Genomic DNA, 16347 nt, shown 5'->3' with positions numbered 1-16347 from the left:
TGTTGTCACCAGTTGAAGGAAAATTTTAATCCAGTACTCTTTTTGATAAATCATTTTAGCATTAAATCCCTCAATCGCAATATGAAAATTATCATAATTGCAGTTTAGAAGCTACAGTTTTAAGATTAATAAATAAACCCATAGCTGCGCGTGGAAATAAATGAAGATTAGTTCGCTAAACGAGACCCCACAATTAAAGTCGGAAGATGTATTGCAAAATATGATGAGTTAACAGCTATTATTCAATATGGAGATCGAGGAATAAATCAACCTGAAATCAATTCTGGCCTCATAAGAAATATACACCAGTTGAATATGCAAATATATTGCCAAAAATAAGTGCTAAGAATACTTGGTGTTGATAAACTTTGAGATATTTTCTATTATTATTAAAGTTCGTAATGGGTTATAATAATGCTATATGCAGCTGGACGTTGGCCAGATTTTTATATATGAAAGTGCTGAAGTACGCTGCTACATGGAATTAGACCAAAATACATAGTACTATACAAAAATTAATTATCTGTAGGAAACACACATCAAATATTCTTATGTAAATGTATGCAATGAGCTTGACGGCTCTTAACACCGAAGCGATGTAATGGTAAGAGATTAGGCTATGTGAATGAACATCATTGGTTTAATTACAGACTGTTTCATACAAGTAAGAGAGAGCTGATGAATACATAAATTCTCCCTTTCCCTCATCCCACCGCAGACAGTAATTTTGTGTGTCAATATTTTACGTTGTAACAATCATTTATAGCGGTTCCATTGGAATAACTTCTAAGCCGCATCTGCAAAGATTTTATTTGTTTATACCCAATGGAATTATTTCCACTATTTCAACAGCTATTTCAACCAAATTAATCCATTATTCAAATTACAAATATCAACGTGCAATTTTTAGTGACTCTCAGAATAACAGTATTTGTGCGAGTGAGTGTTATGATGTCATTCAAGTACCTCTTATCTCTCATTTCCGGCTGGCAGCCATTTTAAATGGATACCCTTGAATTTATTATGAATCAATACAGATAAATTATTAATGGAAAGAATATTAACGTTCTAGGGTTGTAAAAGCATATGAAACCTTACTTTTGGGTAAAGGATAAATGTTCCCAAAGTACGTGTGTGTGTATGTATATATTTGAAAAAAATATATATATATATATATATATATATATATATATATATATATATATATATATATATATATATATATATATACATGTACAAACATATGTGTTTACATTTATCAGTCATAAATACAGTAATCAACCGGAAGGTTGGTTTGGTAGGCGACGGTAGAGTTCACCCAGTACCAAGCCCGACGGCGAGTGAAATTGATACATGAGGGTAGGGGGGCCAGTTCCTTTCCCCCTGTGCCGGTTATGGTTTCCCAGCAGCATCTGGTACCCAAAATATCACATAGCTTGAATGGAGCTACTGGTGCCCACAGACTTGCCCGGGAATCGAAGCTGGGACCCTCCGTCAGTTGTCCAACGCTCTACCCCCTGGACTTCCGCGACCCACACACACTCATATTATTATTATTAGGTAATCTACTGGTTAAGGTAGGTTTTTTTGATGAACACAGCTACTAAATAAATTTTTGTTCCTCCTAACATAATACAATATCCAGTATCCTACCCTACATCATCCCTCTTCATCTCTGAGTACTTTCTTCCTCCCTTCATCCCGTCCAACATCCCTATCCTGCTCCTTCCCTTTCCTCGTTTGCCTAACATTCTCACCTCTATCACAGTCTTCAACATCCCACTGCCGGCCAATACCCCCTTCATCCACTTTTCCTGCCTCCAAAGGATTTCTCCCAACAAACCCCTCTCTTCGCCCATCATACCAAGTACTTCCTCATTTGTTTTCTTCTCCGTCCGTTTCACCTTCTCCATTCTTCTCCACACCCACATTTCAAAAGCCTCCAATCTACCTCTATCCTCCTGCTTCAATGACCACGTTTCCGCGCCGTATATAGCTACGCTCCATGTCAAAGTTTTTACGAGTCTTTTCTTAATATTCTTACTCATCGTCACTGTCATCAACTCCCTCCTCCTTGTGAAATCCTCTTTGCCTAGCGCAATTCTTCTCCTACTTCCCAACTACTTTGACCGTGTTGGTCCAAAACACTACCGAGATACGTAAACTTTTCTACCTGCTCTAGTTTTTGCACTCCTATTTTAATATTTAGCTTAGCCTTTTACTTCCTGAAAAATCGCATAACCTTTGTTTTATTAATATTGATTCTCATTCCATACCTGTCGCACTAAATTTCCAATTCACTCAGCAATGCTTGTAACCCCTTGGCTGACTGACAAACAAAGGCTTACTCATCAGCAAACCTAACTGATTTTACGAATTCCCCGCCCACTTTCATTCCTACCTCCAGTTCTTCCCATGCCTCTTTAATCATTTCCTTTGCATACAGGTTGAACAGCGACGGTGATAATGGGCAACCCTGCCTTACACCTCTTCCTAACACTGCCCATCCGGACTACCTGTTCCTCACTCGCACCTGAGCAGTCTGAGACATGTACAGGTTGCGGATTAGCCTCCTTTGCCTCCAATCTATTCCTATTTTCTGCAATATACTCATTACTTTTTCCCAATTCACTCTATCAAAAGCCTTTTCGAAATCTACGAAACAGGCAAATACCTCCTGGCTGTACAGGTATTCCTGTATACTATATTTCTCTCGATTAATAATCTCATTACTTGCAATGGTATCACGCGTACCTCTCCCCTTCCTAAACCCAAACCGATCATCCCTTAAGCAATCATTTGCCCTACTCTCTATCCTTTTGTTATGATCCTGAGAATAACTTTCGCTGCGTGGGATATCAAACTTATTGTCCTGTAGTCCTCACATGATGTGGCCTTTACCTTTTTCGGAATAGGAACTAAAACTGATCTCACAAAGTCTTCCAGCCAGATTCCTTCCTCATAGATACTACGAATCAGCCCATATAGCCTCTTCCTCCCACATTTTCCTAAACCTTTCAATAGTTCCGCGGGAATGTTATCTACCCCCACGGCCTTATTTAGTTTCATCTCCCTTAATGCCCTTTCTATCTCATTGTCTAGCATGCCTGGACCTAAGCTGTCTTCCTCTATGTCATATTCTTTGTCAATGTCTAACTTTGTTGGTCTGAGTTCTTTACTATACAGTTCTTCTATATACTCCTTCCATCTCTCTTGGATTTTTCCTGCGTCAACTATTACCTTACCCGCCTTATCTCTAACTGTTAGCATAGCTCTTCCTTTCTTACTTCCCGATAAAGATTTAACTTTGCTGTACAGCGCATCGATTTCACCCTTCCTCAGCAGACTTTCCATATCCTCGCACTGCGTCTTCCACCATGCTTCTTTTGCTTTATTTGTTGCCCGCCTCAATTTATTATTCAATTCTTTGTACTTCATTTTGCCTATTTCTGTATTTACATTCTTCCATTTCCGCCGCTCAGCCATCTTTGCAATCATCTCATCCGTGATTCATGTCTAGTCCTTTTAGCGTTAACAGTTCCAATAGTGTCTTTTGCTGCTTTCGATAACCCTTCCTTGATACTATCCCATTTTTCTTCGATAGTACTTAGCTCTTTACCATCCTCCATGATTTCCTCTACCGCCTGTTTGTACTCCTTCCTTTTTAATCCATTTAATGCTTCTACATCCCATTTTCTCACCCGCCGCCCCTGCCTTATCTTTTTTAATCGGACGCTACATTTCATTAGAGCTAAATTGTGGTCAGAGTCCGCATTCGCTCCCGGGAAGCTGTGTGAATTTATCACACTGTTCCTAAACCTGTGTCTAACCAGGATATAATCTAGCTGATACCTTTCTTAGTCACCTGGCATTTTCCATGTATACCTTCGTCTTTTGTGGTGTCTAAACCAAGTGTTGGTGATGACTAACCCGTCTCCTGCAGAACTCACCTGCTTTCTCCCCGCGGTCATTCCTCGTGCCTAAACCGTAGTCCTCCACCTCATCACCATCTCTTCCTTCGCCTACCGTCGTATTCCAATCCCCCATCACCATCAAATGTTTCCCTGCAGGAACACACGCGATTATGTCCTCTAACTGATCGTATATCCTATCGACCTCTTCTTCCTTATGGTTGCTCGGTGGCATGTATACCTGAATAATAACCAAGTTCGTCGGTTCTGCTTTTGTCTCTACTAGTAATAATCTATCCGTTACGTGCTCTATGTTGACTACGCTTCTTCCTACCTCTTCCTTTAATACAATGGCAACCCCTCGTTAGCTCTCGTCCCCGCCGCTGTATATTATTCTATTATTAACAATCCAGTAATCCCCGCTATCTTTCCATCTCACCTCGCATAGACCTAAAATATCTGTATTCCCCCTTTCCATCTCTCGCTTAACTTTCTCCAATTTCCCTGTCCTCATCATTGTCCTAATATTCCACGTTCCTATTCTAACTGATGTCGTCTTCTTGTGCGTCTTCTGTCCTGCTGCTGCTGGTTTTCCCTTGCAAGGGTTTCGTGGGATGACGACCGCGGAAGCCTTGTCTCCCCCGCTGTCGGGCCGAGCCCCTTAGTTGCCAGGGCTCAAAATCTCTCTAGTGACCATCAGATTTATCTTGGGAATAATTAATGAGGTTGTTTCCCGTTGCCTTCCTCAATAGTGTTTTTAACGTGACACCATCACTTACTGGCCGCCCCACTGGGGTCAGACGCCATTACAGCCGCCTCACTGAGGAACAGACGCTGCGTGGACTATCTTTCGTCTGGCTCCTAACCTTCGACCTATCTGGCATGGGTGTCCCTACCAGGAGCAATTGTTATTACTCCCGCCAGCACAGCTCTAGGGGTCATCGGAACGCACAAGCCCTTCCACCACGTCAAGGTTGTAGTCCGGGGAGGGGTCATATATATATATATATATATATATATATATATATATATATACATGTATATATTTATATAATATATAGTTTCTCTTGTTCTTCGGCGATTTAAAATACATGAAAAATGAAATATTACTTCAACCTATATAACAAAAGGTTTTTTTTAGAAATTGCAATTTTCTAGTTCCCAGTTGGTTAATATCCTTTCCCATAAAGTCATTAATATAAACAATATTTTTCTCATTAATTTTGCACACAGATAAAAATAATTTCATGCAAATGTTGAATCGAATTTAACCGTCAAACTTGAATATCTTTTCGAACGAAGCCTCTAATCAACGAGACTACTCTGCTGAATTCACATGCTAGGGATAAAAAACACTCAATAATTCAATTATTAATGTGCTAGGTACACGCGGAATATCATGGTACTAGTGTATTCTCAAAGGTCAAATCAAGGGTGGCTTTCTGAAATCTTTCACTTTTCCTAAGGACATAAATGATAAATATCCAATCTACTAAACGGTATATTTCGATCACAGAGGTGAAAGGCATGTATGTACTAAGGGCAGGAGCATAAGGTGGATGGAGTGGACTTCAGAATAAGAATCGCAAGCGGATGCTAATTTTTAACTTGGTTTTACGTGGAATCGAATCAATTACCTCGCATGGAAAAGTACTCGGCTTGAAGGTTTCTTTCAGCACGGCTGCTCACGAACGAAATAGTGGCTTTTCTAACAACACGTGCGATGTGACTCCGCGTATTGGGGGTTGGCGGGAGTGGGCAATTAATAAGGCAGGTGGTAGAATGAGGCAGCTAGGAATGAAAGTACCCAGTAATTGGTGTGATGGAATACGTATTAGGTAATTGAAAAGGAGGAGATTATCTTCGATTTGGAGGTCATGCTTTGAACACACACCTCTCTAGGCACCTGTTTACACGCGTTCTTCAAGGTTAAAGTTCATACCGAGAGTTAAATGTTTACATTTTTGGGGTAATAAAAGCTATTGTGTATTCCATGTTCTCTCATCTATGTAATTAAATAGTTGGCTGTTTGGATGCCGATTCTATGAACATCACTTATCTTAACCCCTTAAATTGAAGGTATACAGTTTCACACGTATCAAACATTATATATATATATATATATATATATATATATATATATATATATATATATATATATATATATATATATTTATATATATATATATATATACACATATACACTCATACATATATATGTATATGGATATAAGGAATAGAAATAAATATAAAAGAGGAAAAAAGGGAGGTTGGGGAAGGTGAAATCGAGCAGATTACGAGTTAATAAAAAGTTTACTTGACTGGGACTTATAGATCTACGTCTTACCCTTTAGGCAAGACTAGACTAGATGTTTATGCAAACAACTGCCCTGATTTTTTGGCCTGGAGAAGGCGTTGTGAGTTATTTATTCCAACAAGGGAAAAATGGATGAGGACACAAGGAGAAAGGATAGTTGGGAGAGCAATCATGCAATGTCATATTGGATAGAAACAGTGCGTTTCATGGCACGCATAGTAAAAACGGACAAGATCCACATTGGCCAAATAAACATTCAATTGTGAAAACGCGCCAAATTGCGAACCCACATTCATCCACATGGATATTTGTGTGCGTGCGCGTGCATGTGTGTGTATTTTGAACCGTGTAGGGTTCACATTTCAGCTACTGCCAGGTATTTTTTTGTCAATTTCGATCTTTTTCAAGTGCGAGGATATTCATTCCGAGGATAAATTCTTGAAGTATTTTTACCTTATTCGTAATTAGTTTATTATTTCGCTGGTAGAAGGCAGACTAAGGTTTCCCAGAAAAAGGGAGCTGAACAAATTTTGGTGAGCATTGAGAGTATTTTTCTACCAGATCTTTGGATGACTGCTGACTCCAACTTCATTCGCCACGTGATACAATATGATCCTTGACAGGGGGTTGGGGTCTCCTCGATTTGCACTCTGTCCCTCCTGACTTTGTTGACCTTAGTAGCAACATCAGACGAGATCCCTTGATGTTTTTGCTTTTGTTGTGCTCTGATTTTCTAGAGTTTTGTGTGACACTTAATTTCCTGAGTTACAATATTCCCGACATTATATTGTTCGATTTTTTCAAATTCCAAAACTTGTTTGGTTTTGAATAAATCAGGAAAAGTAACGTAGATGGCAGAGATTGTAAGACGTAATAGGATATTAAATTCATCTAATGGAGAATATTTTAAAGGTGGAGGGAGGGAAAAACTCGTCGTAGCTATTGTAGATGGACTTAAGGGAACTAGAAAGTTATTTGGGCTGAAGAATGATTTGATGTGATTAAGAAGGTATATATTTTTTTCATTATTCAGAAATGATTTGAAAGATGAAGACGAGGCAAGAAATATCTCTTGAAACCTGCGAAATTATGTTATAGCTTTCAGGATTTTTAAATTCTATCTCTGAAGCCTTTTTTCCAGGCTAATTGTTTTAATAAAAAGGTCTCCAGTATGATAATTTTAGTTTAATTAAACATGACACCCTGATCCGAACGATTAAAAAACATAAAGCCATAAATTTAATGAAAATTTATACTCCCTGCACGTTATTATTAGTTTTGTTTTTTTGTGGTTGATTGGTTTTTACCATGCGAGAGAAAGCGGTGGTTCTTTGTGTCCTTCACAAATGGCAGTGTTATAAAATGGTTCCTCTCAAATCTTCAAAAATAAGTGTTTTGAAAATGTACTCCGTTGTAAATGTTACGATTCCTGACCGTCTAAACTAAAAATAATGCATGTATATATGTGTGTGAAAGACTATGCTAATTATGTTATATGATATGGTTCATTGTGCTTCAAGTTTGGTTAATATTTCGAATTCCTCACCTAGCTTTGACTTGGTAACTGTTATTGGTGAAATTCGTTTCACAATCGAATGGTATTAGAGGCACGGTTATGGCATCATATCTTAAACTGTAATTATTACGATTACTTGAGAAAAAGAGTACTTCATGAGCTAAATTTAGGCTATTTATAATGTTAGTTCAGTAAAAAGAAAAATTTCCGTTAGAATGTCATCTGATTACCTGTAGTCATGATGACATCATTAAAAATGAGTTTCAAAGGGAAAAATCGCAGGTGTGCTCTCTCCAGCGTGCCTCCAAGGCTTCATTATACAGTGGAGGTTTTCCCCCTTGCTACGATTTTTCTATAATTAACTCTTTCCCCTCTTGAGCATTCCCAGCTCTTGGCAGAACTGAAACCTCGCGGTGACTAAGACCTCCTCACATACCGCATAGGAAAATAAACTTTGACATGCCATCTTATTACCAGGAGATAATTTCGTTTTGGTTTACAAATACATAAGTGTAGTTTATAACTACATTTAATTGCATATCTCCATTTTCCGGGTTCCCGCCGCGTTGGTTGTCATGGTTGACGACAGTTTCGCCTGGATTCCACCAGGCGTCTTCAGGTCGAAGTGCCGATATCATTTTGGCTGCGCTTATATAGCCCTCGCTCTCTCGCTGCTGCGTTGTGATTGGTTGGTTTCTGGAACACTCTCTTCCAGGCAGTGTTCCAGAAACCAACCAATCACAACGCAGCAGCGAGAGAGCGAGGGCTATATAAGCGCAGCCAAAATGATATCGGCACTTCGACCTGAAGACGCCTGGTGGAATCCAGGCGAAACTGTCGTCAACCATGACAACCAACGCGGCGGGAACCCGGAAAATGGAGACATCCACGAATCCTGAACGCCACGGAAGACTACGATCCAACATTTAATTGCATATTCCTATAATTGGAATAAATTGAAATAGATATGAGATAGATTGTATGACATCGTTAAAATGATATGTACGAAAATAATCTGTTGATTTGCCATAAATTGTTCCATGTCAAATAATTCAGACTTGAAATCACAATAAAATTTCGCCGAAATGTCCATTATCATGCTACTGAAGACAGTACTACAAAGTATTTCCGGGAAATCTGCAAAGAGTTGCGCAAGGAGGTATTGTGAGCAGCCCAAAATGTTTAGGGCCGCAAAGGAAACAAATAAGTCTTTCATGCTCTAAGGACCTTCCTTCTTCAACTAGTTTTAACTTCATAAATAATTTATAAAAATGGATAGATTCAATTGCGATGTGGAATTCAAAAATGAAAAGTTTCAAGTGAAAAGGAAAGTAATCTTATTTTTATTTTATTTATTTTTTACTTTGTTGTATATTACTTTATTATTTGTTAAGATAATTATGATAATCGTTTTTTAATTACACCTTAAACAACGCCACTAATATTATTTTTAAAGTGGAGGCCACCAAATGTCTTGGAAATCTTCGGAGTAGTAATAAGGATAATAATTATATAATAAGGAGTAGAATTAATTTAGTTTGTGAATGTAAAATTGAAAAAATTGACTGCATGCACGATTCGGTTAATGACCAATTTTCTCACAATTTATTATTATTATTATTATTGTTAATATTGCATTACGATTCCACCATCTGGTAATGAAATAACCTCAGAAGTGTAGAGACGTTTGTGCTGGTAGCTTAAGTATACCGTTATTATAATATAGAACTGCTTAAAACATGGACTCGAGGTTTTTCAGCCGAGGAAGCGTTGCTCAAGCTATACGTGACTCAGACTCGTATACTTTAAGGATGTTAATATTAAAACTGCTTTAAAATGAAACCGAAACTAAACAGCTCCTATAAACTATATTTATGTATAACACTAATTCCAGTTTCTAAGGTAATTTTCAGGAGTGACTGTTAAGTTAATAACTTAGTCACTATTTCACCGCAATGTTGCATAATTACTTATATCTCAATTATTGAATTGCCTTTTTAAAGCCTTGCAATTTTTACGCTATTTTTGCTACTGCTAACTACGTCCACTGTATTTGCAATAACTTTAAAGAGTAAAAATCATTCGCCTTGCCCGGGAATCCCGGTCGTTTGCTTTGATCCTGATCTAGGCGAATGATTTTTACACTTAGAAATTGTTGCATTATAATGCGCATTTAGAGAATGACTCCTTTAAAGTTACTTTTGCGGCATCTCCCGCAGTTTCTTAAACTTTACAGTCACTGCCCTTCTCATATTTTTCTCATTAATATCCATTAAATATTTTGTCCTCACTCCTAACCAACTTCTCCAAGATAACTAACTTTTTCGGACTGGTGCATGATAGTTTTCTTTTTAAGTTTATGGAAGAAACACTCAATGAGATTTGCGAATCTTACTCTGGGCCATATGAAGCGTCAGTATTTCGGTATTTCATTTCTTACGAAGTAAAATAACCCAGCCGTTATAAATAAATGTATGAAGGCATACACCTAAAATGATAAACGCTTAAGTGAAATTCACTCATGAGTATGATGTTGCAACATACGACTCGAAATAGAAGCACATAAAGAGGATATGTTTTCATCAGTAGCTGCGACTATCATTTTATTGAGTAAATACAAATTTCGTTTGATTTTCTGAAAAGTTCAAAGACTCGATTCTTTAATAAAGCCTTGAATTCCGTTTTCTGTGAAGTATTTTCGATGAAAATCAAATTTGCATTCTAAATGGTTGCGGCTTATCCTGCTATAGAAATATCGGAGATCTGGAAGTAGAGCATGAATAGTGGTAATATATGCGACGTTATCGGAAAAACATTGAGCATAATAATAAATGAAAAAGTACTAATCGAATCCTCAAAATGTATCACGTTGAATTCTCACACAGATATCGATTCTAGAGATTCCGTTCAAAAATTAGAGCGGAAATCACTGCTGTTGATCAGTGAAAACATCCAAAATGTCTTTCAACTTGAAAGCACACTGGTACAGTCGGAGATGTAGAACTAATCGAAATGTCCTGTCACACGTATCCAGTAGACGGGCTTAAATTCTAGGAAATCCTTCGGAACTTTTGAGAGTTTTGTTCCTCCATCCTCTACCTCCATCCGCGACGTTTCAACTGGTACCTTCTTAGACAGATCACATCACCTAGAATACTCCAGGTTTAAATTCGTCTTTTTTCATTGCGTTGCTTGATTTATATCAGCTTCAATACTGTCCTGTATTTACAACACATGCATAGAAATAACAAAACATTTTTTAGGCTTTTTAAAATTTCATAATTACAATGAAATTGTAAAAAGCCTAAAAAATGTTTGAACGCTTGAATCTGAAAATTAAGTCCAAATGTATTTTCCCACTGAATGGTTCAGCATATTTATAGCATAATGATGATATATTTATACATGAACCGGCCCACTTACCCTGATGAGCCCACCTACCGTTTCACACGCCGTCGAGCTTAGTACGGGTGAACTCTACCATCACCTACCAAGCCGACCTTCGTGTTGATTACTGTGTTCATGGTTTTTATAAATATATGCATATCATATATAATATAGTATTCATATTATGTATAATATCCATATATATACATAAAATACATGTATAAACCATATATATATATATATATATATATATATAGAATGGGCTGACACAATAGAACTCAAATAAAATAAAATAGCAACATTTAAAAGGACACTCACACAGTAAATTGTTCGAGCTTTCGGACCTCTCAGAGGCCTTCTTCAAGAGAGACTCTAAGAGAGACTCCAAGAGAGTGTCTCTTGAAGAAGGCCTCTGAGAGGGCCGAAAGCTCAAACAATTTACCTTAATATCTTCCGATGAAGACGGAGTAGAATTCCGTCGAAATTATCAAGAAATGACATGCGAGAGTTCCTTTTTTTGTGTTTCTACATTGTTTGTTACTGTGTCATGTACTATTCGGCACTTCCGTGTTGCGTCTACGAAAGCATATATATATATACACACACACATATACATTTTATATATATATATATATATATATATAATGTATGTGTGTGTATATATATAATGTATATGTATATGTGTGTGTGTGTATATATATATATATATATATATATATATATATATATATATATATATATATATATATATATAGTACACACACATATACATAGCCCGGGCAAGTCTCTGGGCACTGCAGCTCCACCCATGCTTTGTGATTTTTCGGGTACCAGATCTTCCTGGAAAGGAACTGCCCCCCCTACCCTAATGTGTGAATTTCACACGCCATCGGGCTTAGTACTGAGTGAACTCTACCATCACCTACCCAAACAAATGTTTTAAAAACTATTGACATGATTTTTCCACAGATGTATCAGTTTTCATGCTGATTTTTTAAATGTCTGCATTTATTGTCTTTTTCTGAAATTGTATTGCATCAAGTATTAACCAAGCGCTGGAGACTGCTAAGCAAATTACCAAGAGCGAATATCTAACGTTTTTATAGTTTATATTTATTGACTGGTAAAATTTAATTTTTCACGCTGTCAGTTATCCTTAAACCAGAAATTGTGCTGCTTTTTTAAAATTGAAACGGAAGAGGGGTTTATTTTAAGAACTAAGAAGCATTATTTTAAAGATTTATTTAAATTATTCGAATGCGTCCAGTATCGCAAATCCAATTATTCATTCAATTACTTTTTGTTTCCTCTATGAATACAACAGTAAGCTTTCTTCTTTTTCATTCTATCCCGTTTATTCCCACTACTCATTCTTTTTAGTTAAAAAAAGAAAGAATTTTAATTGAGGCTGTTATGTTTCTTGAACACTTTCCACGAAATGTTTTAGGTAAAAGTGCTCTAAATATACATAATGTAGCCATTTTTGATTCCCAATGGAGGCTGGCTTCCCCTTTCCTATCTATCCCTAACCCTATTACCTAACTCTCACTGCCTTTCTACCGCGCATTGAAAGAAATATTTCTGAGTACTAAGTCTGGAAAATTAAGATTATTTCGTAGAATTTCAATCAAAATTGTAATGTTGTGCGCATATTTGTAGAGACACAGTGGAATTTTGTACACCATATCAAAATATCGCACCTTCTTATTCCCAATGCCTAGAGCGGAGGCCGCCGAATGTTTTCCATTGAAGCCTCCCATGTCTTCAAAGCAAGTTCGTCCGTCGGTTCTTTGGACACATTCGGATCACCGTGTTAGAAAAAATATCTTGACAAATGAAAGTAATTGAAATATATGAATATTGGATTTATTTTTAAAAAGCCTAATGTTGAGAATAGATTACTTCGTTATACTTGTGAAGATATAAATTAAAATCTAATAATGATTGAATACCTACCTAATACGGTAGAATACGTCGATCAAATACCTACCTTAAACGGTATACCTATAATACCAAATATAATAATAATGTGTTGCACTCCATATGCCCTCAATTTATGTGATTAAACTAACAATAAGTTAATACATTCAACATAAGAGTAATGAGTCCACACAGCTGTTTTCTTCAATTCTGCGCGCAAAGTATAAATGTATTAGTGAATTATTACGGGGTTAATCACATATTTTCGCGCAAAACTAATGACTTCAAAATTCTATTCAGAAGGTTTTCACAATTAATTAAATCGCAAGGAAAAGAAAGGAAAATCTAAGCTTTAATTACTGCAATAACTGGAGAATATGCTTCCTTTCAGTTTAGATATTATTCTTACATTTGTCAGATACGTGTTAACGCCTTGGACGAAACACAATTCCACTAGTGAGGTGTGATGGCCATTTTTTTCTGAGGACATATTGCCATATCAATCTCTTGTTTAGTTTGCTCAATATTAAAATTCATTGGGTATAAAATAAAATCGAGAGTAATTCTTAAATCATTGGTATATTGTCTTCTTCTTAATTGTTTCTTGCTTTAATTGGCAATTAGGAATCGTATTCTTAAAAGTTGATTTTCGTAGATACAGTGTTTTGCACTTATATGCTTACAAAACGCAAGCCATTTTTTACAAAATTGTTAAATTTTCACACCAATTGATGTTAAATGAAACATAAAATAATGAATAAATAAACATATTTCTCGAAGAATAAAATATTTGGAGAAATTTGCAAAAAAGGAATCTTGATGATAAAATTAAATGAAATCTATTCAAGTCATTGAAATTACTTAAATAAATACTATATATGATTATTGAAAAAAATGTTATAGCAATAATTTTTTAAAACATCAAATTGAAAACCATTGATTTAATATTTTTAAATGGATTTTTTTGAGTTTACCCCACGGAAATCTGTAAATGTCAAGTTCGATTGTCTAAGGCTTTCTAAAATGCAATCACTTCTTCTGCCCTCGATAAATATATTAAGTGTCAAGTTTCTTGTACCTCAACTTATTATGCTTTAAGGTATCGTGACCAAAACTTTTAATTAACAACAAACTCTCAACATCAGGTATTACTATCTAGAATTTGGTGATATAATAATCAGGAGCATACGTACGACATGGATTTCCTTTGAAATCCTGGTCATTAATTTACTTGAAGACATGACTTTCGCCTGCACTCCATTGGAGAAAGTTTAAATCACGGGAAATATTCCTTGTAGTTGGTAAATGTTGGAATAAAAAATATATATAAATCGTTTTAGTGTATTTAGCCAGCGTTTAATAAAAACTCAGACGGCAATTACCCTCGTAGTATTAATTTATCTTTCAAACCAATTGTTTTAAATTACTCTGCATGAACGTGAAAGTGAAAGGGCTACAAATATACTATATTTGATTGCTTTCAATTTCCATTTTCCTTTTTTGACGACTTTCTAGAGCGTCGCGACCCACAACTGCGTACCAATATTTTTAAGGAAATTACACTGCCCTTAAATATCAATGAGTTGTCAAATAAAAATAAGCTCTACTAATCTATACATCATAAATATGGCTTACCCCAGCTCCATAAATGATATTTTTTTTGTTGTCTCAGGCGTAACTTTGTGGAATTTGCATAACATATTGAAATGTAATGAATGAATGAATGAAGACCTGATGATGACGTTCAACGTCGAAACCTGGGTCGGGTGTTTTTAAATAAAGTGTGTGGAATTACAAAGTCAATTATTTCATTACATTTCAATCCATAAATGATTGTGAAATTCATCATTAGGCAGCACATTTTACATATTAGGGTCCGTTTATCTAATAATGCGCTTTTTTATGGAAATAACCTTCCAAGAGTATATGCGGCGTCATGATCAGATGATTCTGGCTTATGAGCACAAAAAACATAAACTCAAAACTCTTATGCAATGCCATCTCAATTTTTTTTCCATACTCTTGAAAAATTCCATTTTCTGACGAATACAATCTAAACGAATTAAATTGTAAATAAGTAATCCATCCCGCTAATTGTGTCTAATAAAACACTCCTCCTTCACGGAAATGGAAACGCTTCAGCGGTTTTAAAACATAATTACTTCTTGGAAACTTCGTAAGTCTGAAAAACATTCAAGAGCTTGAGACAGTGAAAAGATTTACTCAACTTTTACAGTATCAACTTTTTTCGCAAGGACTTGATCACCATTCCTACATAAAGAGTTGAGCACTTATTTGCTTTAAGTGTCTTTGACCCGTGGATAATGAGAGAGATCGTTTGACTGTATAATACACTATAATAGCTCTAAGGTTTAGGAAACTTATATTCAATCACCTTGAACGACGTGCGTGACAAATGTCAGGGTAATATTTTCCAAGAGTCATCATTGTTTTTCGAGATTCTTAGATTAGACTCTAATCAGCTCAAGTCTCCTGGTCACAGTATCCCGCAACACGTCTTAATTTCACAAGCTTATATTCTAATAAATTCCCTTCCAGATTTCTCTCTCTTTATTTTTTCTTCGTAGAATGCAATTATCAGAAAGTCCTCATTAAATTTCTCTACCTGATCATTTGAAATGCCGCTTTTTTCTCTAACCTAAGTAAACCACGTATGATCTCTTGGCGGGTTTGGCCTGGTGGATAGCTCAAGCTGTTTTTCTACACCTTTCCTTATCCTAATTTAAGCCTACCTACCCACCTAACCTAATTAAGTAAATTAACCTGACTGTCAATCGCTTCACCGAATAACTATCGATGTTCATAATTCTGGTATTTTCTCCGTAGGATACAAGAGGGAAATTTGCTGGCCAGTTTCTAAATACCAAAATGGAAGGTGTCACAAAATGGAATGACAATTGTGGGAGGTCAAGGATAACCTTCAATAAGTAAGCGATGGAAGACTTACACCAGAGCAAGGAACTATGAAGGAAAGAAGAGATTGGCAGGCAACGAGATGGCTCGAGGGCTTCTACAAGCCAATCCTTGGATTGATGACTCACCGTGATGATTCTCTCAATGCGAGTATCCGCCTTTTCGAACGCGGGATGTGATGACATTTCGGTGATTCGTTACCGTATAAGTCAGTGAATATCATCCGTGAGCCCATTTCAAACCGCCGAATCACGCAATGAAAGGCTTTTTAGAGTCATGAAAGAGCAAAGAAAAATTAATACATTTTAATTTTTTTTATATCGTTAAGCCCCAATTTTTCCCCCACAACACTATTGCTCATA

Source organism: Hetaerina americana, unplaced genomic scaffold, assembly GCF_022747635.1.
Source record: "Hetaerina americana unplaced genomic scaffold, ioHetAmer1.1.p SCAF_5, whole genome shotgun sequence".
Taxonomy (NCBI): Eukaryota; Metazoa; Arthropoda; class Insecta; order Odonata; family Calopterygidae; genus Hetaerina; species Hetaerina americana.
The sequence above is the reverse complement of the archived record's forward strand: the minus strand, read 5'-3'. Positions refer to the sequence as shown.